The 22,614-nt window shown below is 46.1% G+C and overlaps 1 protein-coding gene across 1 annotated transcript in view; it reads right to left on the bottom strand.

The window, feature by feature from the left end:
* FBXL19 (F-box and leucine rich repeat protein 19) overlaps positions 1–5,441 on the bottom strand; it is a 41,973-nt gene extending 36,532 nt beyond the window's left edge. The window contains exons 1-2 of the mRNA XM_089657848.1: positions 4,362–5,441; positions 3,924–4,079 (exon numbers count right to left, since the gene is read on the bottom strand). The gene's annotated coding sequence lies outside the window, so the exon portion shown is untranslated. The remainder of the gene's footprint in view (positions 1–3,923; positions 4,080–4,361) is intronic.
* Between the last annotated feature and the right edge of the window lie 17,173 nt (positions 5,442–22,614).

Below are 22,614 nucleotides of genomic sequence, written 5' to 3'. Positions count from 1 at the left end.
CTACAGTGTGCTTGTCTCACTCTGGAGCACTAAGTGTCATTTTTGTCTGCTGACTCCTTCCTCTGCCATCAGCATACATTACTTCTGACAAGTTTTCCTGACACCAAGAGAAAAAATGGTGACAGGGGCGGGACCTCCAGCAGATTGACAGCCTCAGCTCTGTTACTGTGTGAAGGGGGTGTGTCCTCTCCCTCCAATTAGCTCTCAGGCTCTCCTCACTGAGCTCTGCAGTGTGTAATTACAACTCTCCACCCCCTTTTTTCTGACAGCTCAAAGCAGCTTAAAAAATTCAGCACTCTGAAAGGATGTAACGAAGACTGCAGATAAACATGTACAACTTATGTAGGATTTGTTTCATCTGTGTATCACCTGAGGCCAGTCACTTCACTGGGTATAAGAGTTACAATCACTAAGGTAAAAAACTTTTACCTGTACAACCACTTTAAGGGGGCTGTAGGAAGCATTAATGTATGAAGGGGTTGTTATGGCAATGATCTCTAGCAGTCCCCTGTAATGCAGTCCCCTGTAATGCAGTCCCCTGTAATGCAGTCCCCTGTAATGCAGTCCCCTGTAATGCAGCCCCCTGTAATGCAGCCCCCTGTAATGCAGCCCCCTGTAATGCAGCCCCCTGTAATGCAGCCCCCTGTAATGCAGCCCCCTGTAATGCAGTCCCGGACAGAATTTTGTACAGTTTTGCCAAATATTAGGTGTGGCCCCTTGACGAATTCAGAGACCGCACTTGAGGCCCTCTATTTCAAGGGAGTGGACAAGTGGTGCTCTAGAATGTTCAAAAGGCTGGACACTAAATATGTACTCATAATAGTGCACAAAGCAGTTTTATTTTTATCAAAAAGTAAACTATAACTATGAAAAGAACGTAAAAGATCTTATTAAATGTACCTGCCTGCTTCTAAAAGCAAAGAAAATGTATTATTTATAGGTAAAGTTGATCCAGGGAATATCCGATTGCCTCTCGGGGAATCAGGAAGGAATTTTTCCCTGCAGAAGCAAATTGGATCGTGCGTTGCTGGGTATTTTGCCTTCCTCTGGGCAGCACAGTGGCTAAATGGTTAGCACTTCCGCCTGGCAGTACTCGGGTCATTGTTTCAAATCCCAACCACGGCACCAACTGCCTGGAGTTTGCATGTTCTCCGGGTACTCCGGTTTCCTCCCACACTCTAAAGACATGCTGGTAGGTGAATTGGATCCTGTCTGCATTGTTCCTAGTATGTATGAATGCGAGTTAGGGACCTTAGATTGTACGCCCCTCGGGGGCGGGGACTGATGTGAATGTACAATATATATATGTAAAGCGCTGCGTACATTGATGGCGCTATACAAGTACCTGAACTAATAAATTATTTATTATTTATTTCAGGTACTTATATAGCACTGTCAATATACGCAGCGCTTTACATATATATTGTACATTCACATCAGTCCCTAACCCTCAAGGGGCGTACAATCTAAGGTCCCTAACTCACATTCATATATACACATACTAGGGACAATATAGACAGGAGCCAATTAACCTACCAGCATGTCTTTGGAGGGTTGGAGGAAACCCATGCAGGCACAGAGAGAACATGCAAACTCCAGGCAGGAGGTGCCGTGGTTGGGATTCGAACCAACGACCTGAGTACTGCCAGGTGGAAGTGCTAACTGTTTAGCCACTGTGCTGAATAATTCCAACTTGGTCGGAGCTGCACCGACTTCTAAAATAGCACATGCACTACTTCAGGATTGACTTGCATAGACATCTGTGTCTTGCAAGTCACACCGTAAGTCGGAATGACATCTGACTTTGAAAGCGTTCGACTTCCAGTGAAGTCGCACGATTTTAAAGTCGGATCGGGATGACCGGGGACTAAAGGTGGAAACATTTTTTTTTTAAAATAAATAACCCTTGCAGTGGTGCTCCTCCACACTGCAATAGTTAAAGTGGACCTTCCCCCAATCAATACAACGCACATCAGTATGCAGCTTGGCACGGTAATGGGAAATCCTCCAAAATTTGTTTCCTTAAAACTTTTCTTTTCCTTACTTTTTCACGTTTCCACTTCCTGGTTTCCCTGAAGGCAATGGTGGCACAGATCTGACCACACAGATGTCTCTGGGAAACCCCAGGAAGGCAAAGTTACCAGTGCCTTCAGGGAACCCTCCTTCCTAACTGCGGGATCTCAAAAACACAAAAACCAAAAAACCCAAAAACAAAACAAAACCCCAGTATAGTATAACTTTGTATGGCGCATGCATGACATGAAGTGCACGTGCCATACAATGTTCATGCTTCATATACAATCTTGAAAATCTGACTGAGGGCCGGATTCACACCATGCCCACGCCTGAACCTGACAGGAACGCGCTGTGCAATTCAAACCGCATCCAAAAACGCACTACCTTCAGCAAGTGTCCGTAAAAAGTTAACGGCATCCAAAACTCAGGTCGCAAACAGTGCGTTTGCCCGCACCGGACTTTTGTACCATGCGCTCCAGTTGCAGTGCGTTTTAAGTGCATGTACTACTTCTGATGCAGTGAAATTTCAGCCCATTCAGAATGAGTGGGCTGCAATCACACAGTACGTTCCATTGCGATTCAGGTGCGAGTATGGTGTGAGCCACAAAAAAGAAAAACGACATCTGTGTCTTGCAAGTCACATCATAAGTCGGAATGACATCTGACTTTGAAATCGTGCGACTTCACTGGAAGTCAAACGCTTTCAAAGTCGGATCGGGGGTGACCGGGGACTAAAGGTGGAAAAAAAATAAATAAAACAAAAATAACCCTTGCAGTGGTGCTCCTCCACACTGCGAGAGTTACAGTGAACCTTCCCCCAATCAATACAACGCACATCAGTATGCAGCTCTGCACGGTAATGGGAAATCATCCAAAATTTGTTTCCTTAAAACTTCTCTTTTACTTACTTTTTCTCGTTTCCACTTCCTGGTTTCCCTGAAGGCAATGGTGGCACAGATCTGACCACACAGATGTCTCTGGGAAACCCCAGGAAGGCAAAGTCACCAGTGCCTTCAGGGAACCCTCCTTCCTAACTGCGGGATCTCAAAAAAACAAACAAAAAAAAACACACAACTAAAAACAAACGAAAACACAAAACCAAAAATAAAAAAAAACACAGAAAAAAAACAAACAAAAAAAAACCAAAAAACCCAGTATAGTGTAACTGTATGGCGCATGCATGACATGAAGTGCATGTGCCATACAAGGTTACACGCATCTGATTTTTGTTCACGTGTCATGCATCATCTTGAAAATCTGACTGAGGGTCGGGTTCACACCATGTCCACACCTGAACCTGCCAGGAACGCGCTGTGCAATTCAAACCGCATCCAAAACGCACTACACTTGAAATCTGCAGCTGGTGACAGTAAAAAGTTAACGGCACCCCAAATTGAGGTCACAAATGCAATGCGTTTGCCCGCACCGGACTTTTGTACCATGCGCTCCAGTTGCAGTGCGTTTTAAGTGCATGTACTACTTCTGAAGCAGTGAAATTTCAGCCCATTCAGAATGAGTGGGCTGCAATCGCACAGCACGTTCCAGTGCGATTCAGGTGCGAGTATGGTGGGAGACGGCTACATAATAGAAAAAAAAAAAAAAACTCTCTGTTCGATATCTCACAGGAAAGTCTTAACTCCTCCCCCCATCAAGGTGATGAAGTATGGCGCATGACATCACTGACGGCAGACTTCTTCCTTCGAATGATGACGTCATGTGCAATACCGGTCGCAGACATGAAGGAAAGAAAGGAAATGTCTGAAAGTCTCCCAGCGACAGGATTGCATTCTTCCCTCCAGTTGGCTGCTGACCGTTCGTATTTAATCCAATGAAGTGCAAAGAAAGATTCTCTACAACCGAAACAATCACACAATAGACATCCATCCAGTTCCACAACCCATACCGACCTGCTCTGCACTGATCCGACCAGTCTGTGTCTCAGTATGATCATGATCAGAAGGCGGCTCCCCTCTGTGATGCGACGATTCCGCTGGCCGACGAGCCCCTCCAGGGGACCTGCGTCCTCTCACAGCGCCAGCTTTTCAGAGAGGGTTCCGGGAATCCTGGAACAAAACCGGCAATGTGAGTGAGCGGGCGGTGCAGAGGAACGTCCTGGGAGAGGAAGAGTACAATACAGAGCGTAGGGACCCCTATAAACAAGAGGGAGAGCCCCAGAACCCACCCCAGGGGCCCGAAAAGAGGAAGGGGGACCCCAATGTAAGGGGGCGAGAGGCTGAAAGGGGACCCCAAAGTAATAGAGACCCCCCCAATATTCTATAAAGGTAATCAGACTATAGATGTAGGAGAGGCTCCCTGCAGGTAGTCGGAGTTAGATGTTGATTTACCATAAATCCTCCCAGCACTGCGCAGAATAAGGACCAGTCTACAAAGAGGACCTGTCAGATGGAGGATAAGAGGGAGGCAGGTATACTGTGGCAAAAGAGCAATGGTAAGTCGATTGGGGGGGTAAGTATACAAGCTGGGGGCAGTGGAGGGTCTATGATGGGGAAAGGATAAAATGGGAGTGGGCACTGGCAGGAGAAAGGGATACAGCAAAGGGGGGGTATTAGGGGGCAGATGAAGGGGGGGTAGTTAGGATCTACCAAAGTGAAGTCAGGAATGAAGGTGGGTAACAAGGGCCCATACGGAGGCAAGTATTGGGCAGGGGGCTGGTTAAGGGGGGGGGGGGTAATGAGGATCTTTAAGGGTTTGGGCAGGGAGGAAGGGGGGTAATCAAGGCCTATAGGAGGGCAGATAGAGGGAAGGGGGGGGCAATTTAAGGGGCAGTAAAGGGGGTAGATAAGAGAAAGGAGGCAATCAGGGACTACAAGGGGTCAGCAATAGGGAAGAGGGGGTTATAGGAGGGCAGGTATGGGGGAGGGGGTGCAATTAAAGGGGTAAATGAGGGGTTAAGGCCTATAGGGGGGGGGAAGGGGGTTGTAAATAAAGGGGAAGAGGAGGGTAAAGGGGGGAACAAAGGGGTAGATGAGGAGGGCAATTAGGCTCCAACAGGGTGGGGGCAGGGATGAAGAGGGGAAATTAGGGCCTATGGGGGGGGGGGGCAGATGTGGGGAAGTGATGTAATTAAGGCCAATAGGGGGGAGCAAAATTGGGAAAAGGGATGTAATTAAAGGGGCAGATGGGGGAGGGGGAATTAAGACCTATGGGGGGCAGATAAAGGCAAAGGGGGTTATTTAAAGGGAGAAAGGGGGGTTGTGAAGGTGGGGGAAGGGATGAGGAGGGGGAACTGAGGCCTATAGGGGTGCAGGTACCAGGAAGAGGGTGATGAGGGGGGTAGATGCGGAAATCGGGTTGATTTGGGGTGTATAAAGGGCCAGCCTAGAGATAATACAGGGGTGGAGGCAAGGACACCCCCAGAGTCCCTCTGCCCCCTCCTAGCTTCCTCCCTCCCGCCGAATGGTGGGTCCCGTGTGGCCCCCAGGCCTCCCCCTCTCAACCCCCGCCTCTCCCGAGTCTATGTGTGGCCCCTGAGCCCCGGCACCGGGCCCCAAACCAGCTGCCCCCCCTCCTGTCCCTGCTCTGCCTGCCCCTCACACTCACACACATAACAATACCACATCCAACATGGCCGCCCGGGCCCGCCCACCCCCGCCGCAGGGCACGCCGGGAGATGCAGTCCTCACCTGACCAGCCTCGCGCACGCCGGGCCCAGCTAAGCGGAAGCGCAGCAGACTACAGGGGGGTGGGTCCGCCGCGGGGCGTCATGGGAGGTGGGCGGAACGGGAAGTCGGCGGCTTCCTGTGCGCGCCGGAGGCATGACGGGAGGTGTAGTCCTTCCCCTCACGAGCGATGACACAATGAGGGGCGGGGCTTAAAGGGGCACACCGGCATTGGGAAGTCACGGGAGGCGCCTGCCATGTGCTCACAGGCTGCCTTCACCTGTAACGTTCAAACGTTCTTCATGTGACAATGGAAATCTCAATGATTTCAGAGTGAATGAAAATAACAACAAAGTAACATGGACATTATTATACAAATATATAAAATAATCATTGTCAATTGTTTTTGATGCCTTTTGAATTTTTATGGGGGCTGTTTTTTTTTGTTGCCGGGCAGATTAAAAATGCAAAACGCATCAAAAAGGCATCAAAAATGCACTACATGCTTCTCCATTGATGACTGTTGAGCCGAAACGCACCGTTATGCGTTTATAAAAAAAAAAATTGCCCCATTTGAAAACGCGGAGGTGTGAACCTCACCCGCAGGACGCCATGGTAAACGGACGGTTCCCGCCGAACGCTTAGGTGTGAACCAGGCCGTACACCCAGGTGCCTGCCAGCGGGCCCCGATGGCGATGGCGCGAACACTGCCTGACCTCTGCTGGATGTTTCCACTAATGAGGCCCCGCAAACCCAATAAAGGGACAAAAGATGCGGAGTCCCGGGGCCCCTGCCCAGGAGAACCCTCTTGTTGCTACTAATGTGACTCCATCTTGAATCGCAATGACATCATCATTGGCAAGAGTTTCCTTCAGGAGAGATCTGCGCAACTCAGCCCTTAGGCCACATCAGGGGCAGACTGACAACTCATGGGGCCCCCGGGCAATAGGGGATCATGGGGCCCCTGTGTCCTTGCCCAAACTCAAAAAAGCCTATGAAAAGGTACCAGGGGCATCTCATGGGGCCCCCTACTGACCCTGGGCCCTCGGGCAGTGCCCGAGTTTCCAAATGGTCAGTCCGCCCCTGGGCCACATTCATACCTGCAGGTCGTGTGCACGTGCGCTTTGTTTCTTGCGGTACACGTAGGGCAAACTGTGCATTTTGAAGCGGTACCGCCACGCATGACAAACGCATAAGGGGGACCATGCTGTACTGCCACCTTCATCACCATAGGAACAGGCTCTTTATCTGATCAGACCCCTTCACATGCTCTTTGGCTCCCCTCTTTCCCAGTTCAGAGTTCCAGAGCTTACTCCTGTGGTGGTGAAAGTGAGCAGTGACAGATCGCTGTCTCTTAGCAACATCTTAGCAACTCCCAGAATGTTGCTAGGATGTTGCTAAGAGAGGCCTAGCTATTACTGTTCACCTTCATCACCATAGGAGCAGGCTCTTTGTCTGACCACACCCTTCATATGCTCTTTGCCTCCCCTGATGCAGTATCTCCAAGCTTGGATTTCCAGAGATCGCTCCTGTGGTGGTGAAGGTGAGCAAAGACAGATAGGTGTCTCTTAGTAATATCCTAGCAACTCTCAGAATGTTGTTAGGATGTTGCTAAGAGAGGTCTAGCTATTACTGCTCATCTTCATCACCATAGGAGCAGGCTCTTTATCTGATCAGACCCCTTCACATGGTCTTTGTCACCCCTGATGCAGTACCTTCCAGCTCGGAGTTCCAGAGATTGTTCCTGTGGTGGTGAAGGTCAGTAGTGACAGATAGCTGTCTCTTAGCAATGCCCTATCAACTCCCAGAATGTTGCTAGGATGTTGCTAAGAGAGGCCAACAATTTCTGTTCACCTTCATCACCATAGGAACAGTCGCTTCATCTGATTAGACCCCTTCACATGTTCTTTGCCTCCCCTGATGCAGAATCTCCAAGCTGGGAGTTCCAGAGCTTGATCATGTAATAGTGAAGGTGAGCAGTAACAGATAAGTGTCTCTTAGTAATGTCCTAGCAACTCCTAGAATGTTGCTAGGATGTTGCTAAGAGAAGCCTAGCTATTACTGTTCACCTTCATCACCATAAAAGCAGGCTCTTTGATCAGACTCTTCATATGCTCCTTGCCTCCCCTGTTGCAGTATCTCCAAACCCAGCGTTCCAGAGATCGCTCCTGTGGTGGTGAAGGTGAGCAGTAACAGATAGGCGTCTCTTATTAACATCCTAGCAACTCCCAGAATGTTGCTAGGACATTGCTATGAGAGGCCTGGCCATTACTGTTCACGTTCATCACCATAGGAGCAGGCTCTTTATCTGATCATACCTCTTTGCATACTTTTTGTCACCCCTGATGCAATATTTCCAAGTTCAGCGTTCCAGAGCTCGTGCTTGTGGTGGGGAAGGTGAGCAGTGACAGCTGTCACTTAGCAACATCCTAGCAACTCCCAGAATGTTGCTAGGATGTTGCTAAGAGAGGCCAACAATTACTTTTCACCTTCATCACCATAGGAACAGTCTCTTTATCTGATCAGACCACTTCACATACTCTTTGTTTGCCCTGATGCAGAATCTCCAAGCTGGGAGTTCCAGAGCTTGATCATGTAATAGTGAAGGTGAGCAGTAACAGATAAGTGTCTCTTAGTAATGTCCTAGCAACTCCTAGAATGTTGCTAGGATGTTGCTAAGAGAGGTCTAGCTATTACTGTCCATCTTCCTCACCATAGGAGCAGGCTCTTTATCTGATCAGATCTCTTTGCATGCTCTTTGCCTTCCCTGATGCAGTATCTCCAAGCTCAGAGTTCCAGAGATCGCTCCTGTGGTGGTGATGGTGAGCAGTAACAGATAGGTGTCTCTTAGCAACGTCCTAGCAATTCCCAGAATGTTGCTAGGACGTTGCTAAGAGAAGCCTAGCTATTACTGTGCACCTTCACCAATCGCAGAAGCAAGCTCTCAAACTCTGAGCTACTGTGTCAGGGAAGAAGGACTGGTAGGTGTAGGCCACTTACATACCCCCTGAAGCCTGACTTGAAACCTCCCAGAGATGGCATCATCCCATCCTTCCTTGTTACTAGGATGTTGCTAAGACACTCCCAGCTGTTACTGTTCACCCCCAACATCACAGGAGCGAACTCTCACACGCTGAGCTCAGAGCTATTGCATTAGGGGAGAGAAAGTGCATGTGAGGGGTTTGAATCAGATAAAGAGCTCAGTCCTGTGATGATGAAGGTGAACAGTAACGGCTGGAAGTGTCTTAGCAACACCCTAGCAACATCCTGGTAATTTTCCAGTCAGGCTTTGTGAGCTACCTAAATGATCTACACCTATAGCAGGGGTCTACAAACTTTCTAAACAAAGGACCGGTTTACTGTCCTTCATTATTTGGAAGGGCTGGACTGTGGCCAGTAGGAGTAGAAAAGGTCCTAACATCAATGAGAACAAAATACTGAGCCCCATCTTTGGCATCATCAGGAGCAATTTTGCCCCTGTCGTTGGTGTCAGTGGGAGGAATTGTGCCCCAATATCGGTGTCATTGGGCCCCATTGTTGGTGTCATTGGGAGAAATTGTGTCCCATTGTTGGTGTCAGTGGGAGGAATTGTGCCCCTTCATTGATGTCATTGAGGCCCATTGTTGGTGTAATTGGGAGAAATTGAGCCCCATTGTTGGTGTCAGTGGGAGGAATTGTGCCCCTTCATTGATGTCATTGAGCCCCATTGTTGGTGTAATTGGGAGAAATTGAGCCCCATTGTTGGTGTCAGTGGGAGGAATTGTGCCCCTTCACTGGATTCATTGGGCCCCATTATTGGTGTCATTGGGAGAAATTGCGTCCCATCGCAGGCAAAGAGCCGCATCTGGCCCCCCGGCCGTAGTTTGGAGACCACTGACCTATAGCGAGGGCATTATTCAGTTTAGATCAGATCTGCACAGGATGACAGTCTGTGATCAAATCCCGCTGTGGGGGGCGAAACATGTCAGAGGGTGTTGTTGGAGCGGCTCTGGCTGGGTCCGGTATACAGCGCTCCTTCCTTCCTCTGATTGGTGCATAGGGGCCAGCTCCCTTCACTGCAACCTTATCCCAGCCTAGAGCACCAACCAGTGCAAATTCTACTGCACAGTGTGTTCATCCAGACGCCTCTTATCTGCAAAGGCAGGTGAACTACGCCTGTAACGCCCGCTCTGCGCATGCGCATGTTCACGGAACACACAGATGTCAATGGGGCCATAAAGCAGACCTGAAGCTGAGGTCACCACCTCCTGTGGACAAACACCGGGTTCCTGGAGAGGCGACGTGCCAAGGTGACCAAGTGTGACCATAATGCGGACCTGAATCCGAGGTCACCACCTCCTGTGGACAAACACCGGACCCCTGGAGAGGCTGCGTGCCAAGGTGACCAAGTGTGACCATAATGCGCACCTGAATCTGAGGTGACAACCTCCTGTGGACAAACACCGGGCCACTGGAGAGGCGGCGTGCCAAGGTGACCATAATGCGGACCTGAATCTGAGGTCACCACCTCCTGTGGACAAACACCAGGCCCCTGGAGAGGCAGCGTGCCAAGGTGACCAAGTGTGACCATAATGCAAACCTGAATCCGAGGTCACCACCTCCTGTGGACAAACACTGGGCCCCTGGAGAGGCGGCGTGCCAAGGTGACCAAGTGTGACCATAATGCAGACCTGAATCCGAGGTCACCACCTCCTGTGGACAAACACTGGGCCCCTGGAGAGGCGGCGTGCCAAGGTGACCAAGTGTGACCATAATGCGGACCTGAATCCGAGGTCACCCCCTCCTGTGGACAAACACCAGGCCCCTGGAGAGGCGGCATGCCAAGGCGACCAAGTGTGACCATAAGGCGGACCTGAATCCCAGGTCACCACCTCCTGTGGACAAACACCAGGCCCCTGGAGAGGCGGCGTGCCAAGGTGACCAAGTGTGCACTATAAGGCTGCATTTGCATTTGGGTGCAGTGAATCTGAGCCGTTTGCACGTGTTTTTATGCACAATTTTTACTCGATTATGTGCGTTTTCAAGCAGTGTTTTTAGACATTTTTGAGCTTTGGCATTTTTTTTATTAGCTAAAAGAGAAAAATATCAACTGTTGCGTCATTTGCTGCTAGATTTTTCAGCTTTTGTAGCTTTTTATGTATATATTATTTATTTATGATGATTTTTGTTTATTTGTGTATTTATTTTACATTTATTTATTCAGATATTATATATATATTTGGAGAGGTTCCCCTTCCCCCTTTTTTTTTCTTTTACCCCAAAAAGGTAAAAAAAAAAAAACTAGTGGTGTACGGAAATGAAAATTCTGGTGCCGAAAACCGAGAATTCAAAATGCACTTGGCTGAAAACCAAAACCAAAATGCGCAGTTTTTAACCACTTCCAGTCCAGACACTTTCACCCCCTTCCAGTCCGGACACTTTCCCCCCCTTCCAGTCCAGGCCAATTTTCAGCTTTCAGCGCTATCACACTTTGAATGACAATTGCGCGGTCATGCAACACTGTACCCATATGAATTTTTTAGCATTTTTTGAGACAGATAAAACTTTATTTTGGAGTATTTATTCACCGCTGGGATTTTTATTTTCTTGCTATATAAATTAAAAATTCTAAAAATTTTGAAAAAAGTGTTTTTCTTATAAACTTTTGCAAATAAATTATCTTTCATCATAAATCTTGGCCAAAATTGATTCAATTATCTTTTTAGTAAAAAAAATAACTCAAATTAGTTTATAACCAACAATTATAATTTTTCTAATTTTTTTTACATTTTTATTTTATTTTTTTATATTATTATTTATGGGGGTTTTTTTTTACATACTGTCACCTTAGCAGTGCAGTGTCACCATGGTGACACTGTACTACTTGTGTGGGGTGATGAAGATTTTTTTTTTTTACACTGATTGCTTCTACACCCATAAAGGCTCGAAAAGCAATCATTTCTCCTTCTCTCTGGCTGCATTCTTGCATCCATTGAGAAATACTGTGTGAGCTGTGATTGGTCACAGCTTGTCACATGGTACAAGGCTGTTGTGAATGGCCCTGTACCATGTGACCTCTGTGATCATTCACAGATTTCACACGTAGTAAGCAATAATGTCAGGAAGTGACATCTTGCTTACTACTCTTCATGTGATCACTAATTGGCCAATCAATGATCACATGATCGGGACCTCACACAGAGGTCCTCTACAATGATCGATGTTCCGCTGTGTCCTCTGGACACAGCGGGCACCGGATAGCTGTGCTGCGCACTCCCAGGGAGCGCCCAAAAGCAGGGAGCGGGTAGGACGTTTATAAACGGCCACCCAACCCTGCACTGCCACCGTCCGGCTGTTTATATACATGGGCTGAACAGGAAGTGGTTAAAAATTAATATTCATTTTTAAAAACTGTGCATTTTGGTTTCAGTTTTGCATTTTGAATTGTTGGAAAAAAATACACTTTGATTAAAAAAAAACAATATATGGTATACCCCAATTTTTTTGTAAAATACAAAAGAGGATGTTATGTCGAGTAAATAGATACCCAACATGTCACGCTTTAAAATTGCGCACGCTCGTGGAATGGCATGAAACTGCGGTACTTAAAAATCTCCATGGGTGACGCTTTAAAAATGTCTCTAGGTCAGCAGTGTGATGTCACAGAGGAGGTCTAGTGCGAGAATTATTGTTCTAGCTCTGACTTTCGTGGCGATACCTCACATGTTTGGTTTTGAACGCCATTTACATATGTGGGCGTTTCCTACATATGCGTTCACCACTACATGCGAGCACGGGGGAGGGGGGGGCACGCAGCGGCAAGGGGCGGGGTTTTTCTCAGCACCTGTATCGGAGCTTTTTTTAATTTCGTCCGACAGCCCAAAGGAGTGTTTGCGGCCGAAACGTTTCGGCCACCAAAATTTCGGTACATCCCTAAAAAAAACCTGTTGCTGTAACTGATGAAGAAGCTGGAATTTGGATTCAATTTGTTAGTGTATCTAAAGCCGGCTATACCCGGGTCGAATTCTGACAGAATTTTCTTTCGAAAAATCTTTTCTAAGAATTTTCGTTCGAAATTTCGCAGTGTTATTCAGGCCATAGACGGGTCGAAAATCGGCCAATTTTTACAGCATTAGTGGGTTAATTGGTCGGCCATTTTTCGGGATTTTGGCACATTTTTTTTATCGGTGAAGTTGGAAAAAAATCGTCCGACTTTCCCAGCAATGATGGGCAAATCGGCCGATCTTTGTACCGATAAAAAATCTGCGCATGAGCTGTGACCTGCAAGAAGAAGAAAAAGAGGAAGAAGAAGAAAAGAAGACGAAAAAGATGAAGAAAAAGAAGTAGAAAAAGAAGAAGAAAAGAAGACGAAAAAGAGGAAGAAAAAGAAGAAGACGAAAAAGAAGAAGAAAAAAGAAGTAGAAAAAGAAGAAGAACAAGAAAAAGAAGAGGAAGAAAAAGAAGAAGAAAAAGAAGAAGAAAAAGAAGAAGTAGAATGATGGGCAAATTGGCCGATCTTTTTTACCGAAAAAAAATCTGCGCATGAACCGTGACCTGCAAGAAGAAGAAAAAGAAGAAGGGGAAGAAAAAGAGGAAGAAGAAAAAGAAGAAGAAAAAGAAGAAGAAGAAGAATGATGGGCAAATCGGCCGATCGTTTTACCGATAAAAAATCTGCGCATGAGCCGTGACCTGCAAGAAGAAGAAAAGAAGAAGAAGAAAAAGAAGAAAAAAAAGAATAAGAAGAGGAAGAAGAAAAAGAATGATGGGAAAATTGGCCAATCTTTTTACCGAAAAAAAATCTGCGCATGAGCCGAAACCTGCAAGAAGAAGAAAAAGAAACAGAAGAAGAAAAAGAAGAAGAAGAAGAAGAAAAGAAGAAGAAAAAGAATGATGGGCAAATTGGCCTGCAAGAAGAAGAAATAGGAGAAGAAGAAGAAGAAAAAAAAGAAGAAGAATTCCAGTCCGCTATTATATTTGACATGAAAAAGTCTTGCAGCTGCAACAATGTATCCATTTGTATCCAAATAAAAACATCTGTATCCGAAATGGATCCAAATGGATACATTGTGGCAACCGCAAGACTTTTTCATGTCAAATATAATAGCGGAGCTCTCTGCAGGGACAGAAGTAATTAAACGCCGGCCGTAGGCGGGACGAAAATCGGCCAATTTTTTTTTACCGTTGGTGGTAACGTTGGCCTATCGAACGACCGATTTTTAATTTTTTTTTTTTTAAAAAAACAGCCGTTTTTCAACCTGTCTCTGGCCTACATTAGTGGGGCCACAGCAACGACCGATTTTCGAGCGACCATCGAATTGGAGTGATCGGGCATGTTGAAACGTTTTTGAAAAGCGAACTAATTTCTAATCAAGTATGGGAGAATCGCGCGAGAAATAGAATCGTAAAAGAAATAAGCGTGAGCTGTGACCTGGAAAGAAAAGACAATTCTTGATCACAAAAATTCTTTTCTGTAGCAACAGAAATTGAAGGCTTGGCTGGTCGAATTTTGAAAATCAATGGTGGCGCCATCAGATTACAAAATTACTAAAGAAAATTTGTTCGGAATTCGACCCGTGTGTGGCCTGCATTAATCTGCAAATATAATTACCACACCCCAGACTGACAGTGCTGCTGTTTGCTGTTCCCCCTGTGCTCTTTCATCCAGAGTGAGGGTGCGCTAATACTGGAGGTGTGTTACTGGCCAGATCACCAGGTGAAAACAGAGGGGATAAAGCCTAACAAAAAAAAGAAAACAAATGCAGCCTCCACGTCTAATGATTGTCAAGCTGCAATATATGACATGGTTGGTTTTGGGTTCAATACCGCTCGGTAACATGGCCAAGAAGAACTATGCGCACCTTTGCTCCGGCACAGGGGCGGACTGACCATTCAGGAACTCGGGCACTGCCCGAAGGCCCCGGGTCAGTAGAGGGCCCCATGAGATGCCCCTGGTACCTTTCATAGGCTTTTTTGGGTGTGGTTTGAGCGTGGGCAAGGACACAGGGGCCCCATGATCCCTTCTTGCCCGGGGGCCCCATGAGTTGTCAGTCCGCCCCTGCTCCGCCGATGTCCGTTAGCTACCCCGCTGGCACCAGCACCATCACCAGCTCTTCTTCAGCCATCAGGATTGGCTGTTCCCGGATGACCTAACCCCCCCTCCCCCACGTATGAGCACAGGAGCTTGTTCATCCTGGCACCCAGCAGATGCCAGGACCGTACACCGAGCTGCACATGCACAGCTCCGGGTCCATAGTCAAGAAGACTGAGAACACACAGAGAAGGATTCTTTATCCCTCGTTCACACCTTCACCTAAAGGGCCAGCTCACACCACATGCATTCCAGTGCGGTTTTTTTTCCTGCATGAAGAACGCATTGATAGTAGGTTACATGGTTGCCAAAGGCATAGTTCACACCAGTGTGGTCAGTTCCAGAAAAAAGGTCGAACATGCTGCATTTTTTCTGCACTGAACTGTGCTGAAACACAGCAAAATGCATCAAATGTGCACCGGAATGCACCTAAACGCACCAAAAATGCACCACAGTGCACATGTCCTTATTTAAGTTGAAGAAAAAGAGAGGGGGAAAATGAGCCGGAAAGCATCAAAAACGCACATGTAGAAACGCATCTGGAATGCATCTGGACTGCGCTTCTATACCCTCTCCTAAAGGGCCAGCTCACATTGCATGCAGTCCAGTGCGGTTTTTTTTCCTGCATCAAAAACGCATTGATAGTAGGATACATGGTTTCCAATGGCATAGTTCACACCAGTCAGTTCCAGAAAAAAAGTAGAACAGGCTGTATTTTTTCTGCACTGAACTGTGCTGGAACGCAGCAAAATGCATCAAAGACGCACCGGAATGCACATGTCCTTATTTAAGTAGAAGAAAAAGAGAGGGAGGGGGAAAATGAAAAGAAACGCATCAAAAACGCACTGACACACATCAAAACTGCATCAAAAACGTGCATGTGGAAAGGTATCCAGAACGCATCTAGACTGCGCCGCTATAGGTGAACCGACCCTTAGCCTTCACTCACACCTTCACCTAAAGAGCCAGCTCACACCACATGCAGTCCAGTGCATTTTTTTCTACAACAGACCCCCCCCCCCCTGGCCCCCACTAGCTCTAAAATAGGGCATCCCCCTCCCAATCCCCATCACCACTAAAATTGCCCACGGCACTAAAATTGGGTGCCCACTAGCACCCCCCTATCACTAAAACTGGGCCGCTCCCCTGGCCCCCATCATCACTAAAATTGGCCACGCCAGTTAAAATTGGGTGCCCACCAGTCCCATTCCCCCCCAGCCCCCTCCGCCACTAAATTTAGGCAGCCCCCCTGGCCCCCACAATCACTAAAATTGGGTGCCCACAACCACCAGCACCACCCCTCCCCCGGGGCCCGCTGCTGCTACTATCGGCATAATGAGACCTCAATGAGAATAGCAAAATCTTCAGTAGAATGAAAACATTTGTTTTTTTTGTTTCGTTTCATTTTGATTTGTTATTGAAATAATTTTGTTTAGTTTCATTTGTTTAATTTGTTTTCAGAATTTGTTTTGTTTAGTTTTCAAATTCGATTCGAATTTATTCTATTCAAAATTCGAATTTCGGAAGACAGTTATATTATTTCTATTTTATTCTATTCTATTGTTTTCAATTCTATTCTTTCCTATTATATTCTATTATTTTCTACTCTAATCTATTCTATTTGAATTTATTCTATTCGAAGTTTCAATTTCTGAAGATGGTTACATTCTATTGTTTTTTTTCTATTTTATTCTCTTCAAATTAAAATTTATTCTATTCAAAATTTAAATTTCGGAAGACAATTATATTCTTTCTATTCTACTCTATTATTTTCTATACTATTCTAATCTATTGTATTCTGTTCTTTTATGTTCCATTGTATTCTTTTTGTATTCAAATTTGATTCAGATTTGATTCAAAATTCAGTTTGAATTTGATTCCAATAAGAATTTTGGGTGAATTTTGTTTCATCACTTCGGATTCGTTACCAACGTATTTTTTAAATTCGTAGACATCCAAAGAACAAAAAATGTGTTCCAATTTGGAACATGTCTAATCTTCAGCTGGACTGCCAGGAAGGGCAGTAGCCCTTCTGGCTGGGATTCTCTCCTCCTGGGAAAAACCATGCTCTCCCAGGGTCCCATCTATTTATATTATTATTATACAGTATTTATATAGCACTAAAAAGTTTGCTCAGCACTGTACATTATAGTGGGGGACAGAACATGAGACAATCAGTAATAATACACTACACGAGGGGTTCGAGGGCCCTGCTCTTTCGAGCTTACAATCTAGGAGGGAGGGGAAGGTGGCACAGGAGGAGATGGCTGTGGGGGATGGAGTGGTGGGAGGAGTGGAGGAAATCGGCTGTTAGGTGAGGGTGGGGTAGGCTTCCCTGAAGAGATGGGTTTTCAGGGTGCGCCTAAAGGTGAGGAGGGTAGGTGACAGTCTGATGGATTGGGGTAGTGAGTTCCAGAGGATGGGGGAAGTCCTGGAGACGTCCTGCAGTCGGGCATGGAGACCAGGGAGCTAGAAAGTAGGAATTATTCTCTCCCAGCCACCATCTGGGTATCTTCCCCCAGAGATTGGCTGAGGCTGCATAACTATTCAGGCTGCTTGTCTAATACTCCCCCCCGACCCACTATATTCTGGAAGCCTTCAGAAGACATGGGGAAGAAACCAAACTTGCAGCCTACAGAGCCCTGAGCAAACGAAAGCAATCCCAAGCTGCTCGGCTAATTGCAGCAGAGCCACCAGAAGTAAATTTGCCTAATCCTCACTAGCAGCCTATCTGTGAGAGCCCTACATCTAAGACAATCTTTCTGTTCCAATGAGTGTCTTGAAGGTACTCCAACATTTATATCTACAAAGGCAGCACACAAAGCTTAATCCAATCACCATAGAATATATACATGTCAATTGTCCAAGGATAGGATGAACAATCAACATCTACAAGAACCCACCCTGTTCTTGGACAATGGAAATTGATATTAAAGATAGCTCCTCCAAGCTGCTTCTTCAGTTCCAAGGAGCGTCAGGAAGATAGCCCAACATTTATGTGCACCAGGTAGTACAAACATCTTAATCCAATCTCCGTACAATGTGTACATTTTATTGAGCAAGACCAATCAATGGGCAATCAACATCCACAAGAACCCATTCTGTTCTTGGACCATGTTGGCTGATGTTTGATGAAGACATTTCATAGCTCCAAGCCACTTTTGTGGTTCCAATGAGTGTCAGGAGGATACACCACCATTTATATCCACATAGGTAGCACCAACATCTCAATCCATACACTATGGAATGTGTACAAATAATGAAGATCTCCTGCGCTACTAAGTGAGTGGGAGCTGCTAGCATCTAACCATATACCATGTGGAAATAAAAACTAACGAAACCAAAATGATGCAGTGCGACCCTAGTAATAAAATGATGCAATATGGCAAAAACAAACAAAGTGACATAAATATATATATGTGACAAAAAATTAGTGGATTGATCCTCTCTGGGATCTCAATATAAAGTGACATAAAATATATATACAGGCCAATAAATCAGTGGATTGATCTTCTCTGGGATCTCAGTATAAAGTGACATAAAATATATATATGTGCCAATACATCAGTGGATTGATCCTCTCTGGGGATCTCAATATAAAGTGACATAAAATATATATACGTGCCAATAATTCAGTGGATTGATCCTCTCTGGAATCTCAAGAGAAAAAGTGATCACACCTGGTATAAAAAATCAGGAACCAATACACCCACTATCCAAAATAGGATCATATACAAAATAAAATAAAACACAAATAAGCGTGACATAGGGATCAATAAAGTCATGCAAATGATGGTGAAAATGAGAACGTGAACCCCTAACAGGGATCAACAATATCAATTTTGTATGTGTGTTTTTTGGCACTATTGTATCTAATTGATCCCACATTTAGGGATCCATTTTATGTCACTATTTACTTTTAATATGGCTCAATTTAGCAATTATTTGTCACGATCTGCATGATATTGTTGATCCCTGTTAGGGGTTCACGTTTGTTTTTGCCATATTGTATTATTTTATTATTAGGGTAGCGCTGCATCATTTTGGTTTCGTTACTAGGGAATGTGTAGATGTTGATTGTCCAAGGACAGAAATGGTTCTTGAAGATGATTGTCCAAGAACAGGAAGGGTTCCTGAAGATGATTGTCCAAGAACTGGAAGGGTTTTTGAAGATGAGTGTCCAAGGACAGGGAGGGTTCTTGAAAATGAGTATCCAAGGACAGGAAGGGTTCTTGAAGATGAATATCTATCCAAGAACAGGATGGGTTCTTGAAGATGATTGTCCAAGAACAGGAAGGCTTCTTGAAGATGATTATCCAAGAACAGGATGGGTTCTTGAAGATGATTATCCAAGAACAGGATGGGTTCTTCCAAAAACAGGAAGGGTTCTTGAAGATGATTTTCCAAGAACAAGAAGGGTTCTTAAAGATGATTATCCAAGAACAGGAAGGGTTCTTGAACATGATTTTCCAAGAACAGGAAGGGTTCTTGAAGATGATTTTTCAAGAACAGGAAGGGTTCTTAAAGATGATTATCCAAGAACAGGAAGGGTTCTTAAAGATGATTATCCAAGAACAGGAAGGGTTCTTGAACATGATTTTCCAAGAACAGGAAGGGTTCTTGAAGATGATTTTTCAAGAACAGGAAGGGTTCTTAAAGATGATTATCCAAGAACAGGAAGGGTTCTTGAACATGATTTTCCAAGAACAGGAAGGGTTCATGAAGATGATTTTCCAAGAACAGGAAGGGTTCCTGAAGATGATTGTCCAAGGACAGGAAGGGTTCTTGAAGATGATTGTCCAAGAACAGGAAGGGTTCTTAAAGATGGTTGTCCAAGGACAGGAAGGGTTCTTGAAGATGTTGATTGTCCATCCTGTTCTTATGAAATCAACATGTACACATTCCACAGTGATTGAATTGAGGTGTTTTTGCTACCTATGTGGATGAAATGTTGGGGCATTTTACAGACACTCATTAGAACGCAAACAAATAGTTTGGAGAAGCTACAAAACATCTTCAAAACTACAGAACAAGTCCAATTAAATGTGACTAACTACATATAATTGCCATGGTTTTCTTTCTGTTAGTTTCAACTTTTTTTCATCATTTCGTACATCACATAGCTGATGATCTCTTGCGGCCTTTTTTCATTCACTTTCGGTCTACATGAACTTTAGCTGCAGCTGTCCATCATTTCTCTATGTTAACTTCTGAGCTCCATGCCACTAGAGAACACAGCAGTGAGATGGAGGTCAGCAGTGAGATGGAGGTCAGCAGGTGGAACCGCTAGGGGAACACACAGAATCTGGTGCGGAGGCAGAAGGGCACAGTATGAGGGAGGGTGGGGAGGCAGAAGGGCACAGTATGGGGGGAGGCAGAAAGGCACAGTATGGGGGAGGGTGGGGAGGCAGAAGGGCGCAGTATGGGGGGAGGCAGAAGGGCACAGTATGGGGGGAGTCAGAAGGGCACAGTATGGGGGGAGGGTGGGGAGGCAGAAGGACACAGTATGGGGGGAGGCAGAAGGTCACAGTATGGGGGGAGGCAGAAGGATACAGTATGGGGGAGGGTAGGGAGAAGGGCACAGTAAGGAGGGAGACAGAAGGGCACAGTATGGGGGGAGGCAGAAGGTCACAGTATGGGGGGAGGGTGGGGAGGCAGAAGGGTACAGTATGGGGGGAGGCAGAAGGGCACATTATGGGGGGAGGCAGAAGGGCACAGTATGGGGGGAGGGGGGAGGCAGAAGGGCACAGTATGGGGGGAGGGGGGAGGCAGAAGGGCACAGTATGGGGGGAGGCAGAAGAGCACAGTATGGGGGGAGACTGGAGGACACAGTACAGGGGGAGGCAGAAGGGCACAATATGGGGGGAGGCAGGAGGACACAGTACAGGGGGAGGCAGAAGGGCACAATACTGGGATCAGGAGGACACAATACTGGGATCAGGAGGACACAGTACAGGTTCTGGGATGCTGCACAGGCCATTCCGGGACAGCCTAGTAAAAAGCAAATCTAGGACAGTTGACAAGTGTGATGTAATCCATGATTATCATGGGGCCCCCATGCACTTAGGGCCCCTGGGCAATGCCAAGGGGTGCCCATGCATTAAGACAGCCCTGGCCATGACCCTGGAGCAAAAATTATCAAGGTCACTTTTCTGAAACTTGTGATAATCTGAGACAGTTGGCAACTTGGAATCAGTAACATTTCATTCAATGGTGATTCTTTTTTGCTGGCATCTTCACGCCCACAATTCTATTCCCCGTGAGTACATTGCATCTGCAGGAAAATACATTTTGGGGCCATCACCCATCCTAGCGTCTTTTAGCACCTTTGTGTCATTGGTATTGGCTCTGCTGTCCTTGATCAATAATCTTGGTGTCTCCTTAGGTCTCTTTGCTTTAGGTCCTGGTTCTACTCCTGCCTGCCTTGGAGGTTTGGGGTTTCCTGACTATCTGGGCTCTTGTTACTCCTTCATGTCATAGCTTCCAGCTATACTGTCACCTACTTTGTAGTTTTGGGGGTTCTCAGTCATATTGGGGTTTTTTCACTCAAATGTGCCATAAGTCCTGTCTCTGTTCATAACTATTTTGGAGTTTTGAGGATTGCTATCCTGGGGGCTTATTACTCCACCATGCCATAGGTCATGTTGCTGCTCTCAGCCATCTTGGAGTTTCTGGGGTGTCTGGACATCTTGGGGACTTCTTACGCCTCCACACCATAAGTTCTGCTTTCAGCCACCTATGAGGATTTGCGATTCTGGACTACTTGTGATCCTATAACTCCTCTGTGCCATATGTCCTGGCTCTGTTCTCACCTATCCTGGAGCTTTGAGTGTTCCCAGTCACCTTGGGGTCTCCGTACATCTTTGTGTCATAGGACCCATCTCTTTTTTTACCTACCTTGAGTTTTTTGGGGGTTCCTGACCATTTTGTGGTCTTTGTACTTCTTTGTACCATAGGTTCTGGCTCTGCTTTCACCCATAATGGAGTTTTGAGGGGGCCTGCCTATCCTAGGGTCATCCCACTCCTCTGTGCCAAAGGTCCTGACTCTGTTCTTATCTATCTTGGGGTTTTTTTTGGTCCTACCCATCTCTGCTCTTATCCTTCGTGGTATTTTGGGGGATTCTTCCTATCCTATGGTCTTTTCACTCCTTTGTTGCATATGTTTCAGCTCTGTTCTTAACCATCTTGCAGGTTTAGCAGTTCCTGCCCATGCTGGGGTCTTCTTAGCCTTTGTGTCATAGGCCCTGTCTCTGCTGTGTGTTCCTGACCATTTTGTGGTCTTTTTCCATAGTTTGTGCCATAGGTCTTGGCTCTTCTCTCACTCATCTTGGAGTTTTGTGGCCTCCTGCCTATCCTGTGGTCATGTTACTTATCTGTGCCATAGGCTGTGACTCTGCTCTTACCCCTCTTTGTGTTTTGAGGGATCCTACCCATCCAAGAGTCTTCTTACTCCTCTGTGCCATAGGCTGTGACTCTGCTCTTACCCCTCTTTGTGTTTTGAGGGATCCTACCCATCCAAGAGTCTTCTTACTCCTCTGTGCCATAGGCTGTGACTCTGCTTTTACTCCTCTTTGTGTTTTGAGGGATCCTACCCATCCAAGAGTCTTATTACTCCTCTGTGCCATAGGCTGTGACTCTGCTCTTACCCCTCTTTGTGTTTTGAGGGATCCTACCCATCCAAGAGTCTTCTTACTCCTCTGTGCCATAGGCTGTGACTCTGCTCTTACCCCTCTTTGTGTTTTGAGGGATCCTACCCATCCAAGAGTCTTATTACTCCTCTGTGCCATAGGCTGTGACTCTGCTCTTACCCCTCTTTGTGTTTTGAGGGATCCTACCCATCCAAGAGTCTTCTTACTCCTCTGTGCCATAGGCTGTGACTCTGCTTATACCCCTCTTTGTGTTTTGAGGGAT

This window comes from Staurois parvus, unplaced genomic scaffold, assembly GCF_062004578.1.
Source record: "Staurois parvus isolate SC_StPar_1 unplaced genomic scaffold, SC_StPar_1.0 ptg001035l, whole genome shotgun sequence".
Lineage (NCBI taxonomy): Eukaryota > Metazoa > Chordata > Amphibia > Anura > Ranidae > Staurois > Staurois parvus.
This window is presented reverse-complemented; position numbering and strand designations above follow the sequence as displayed.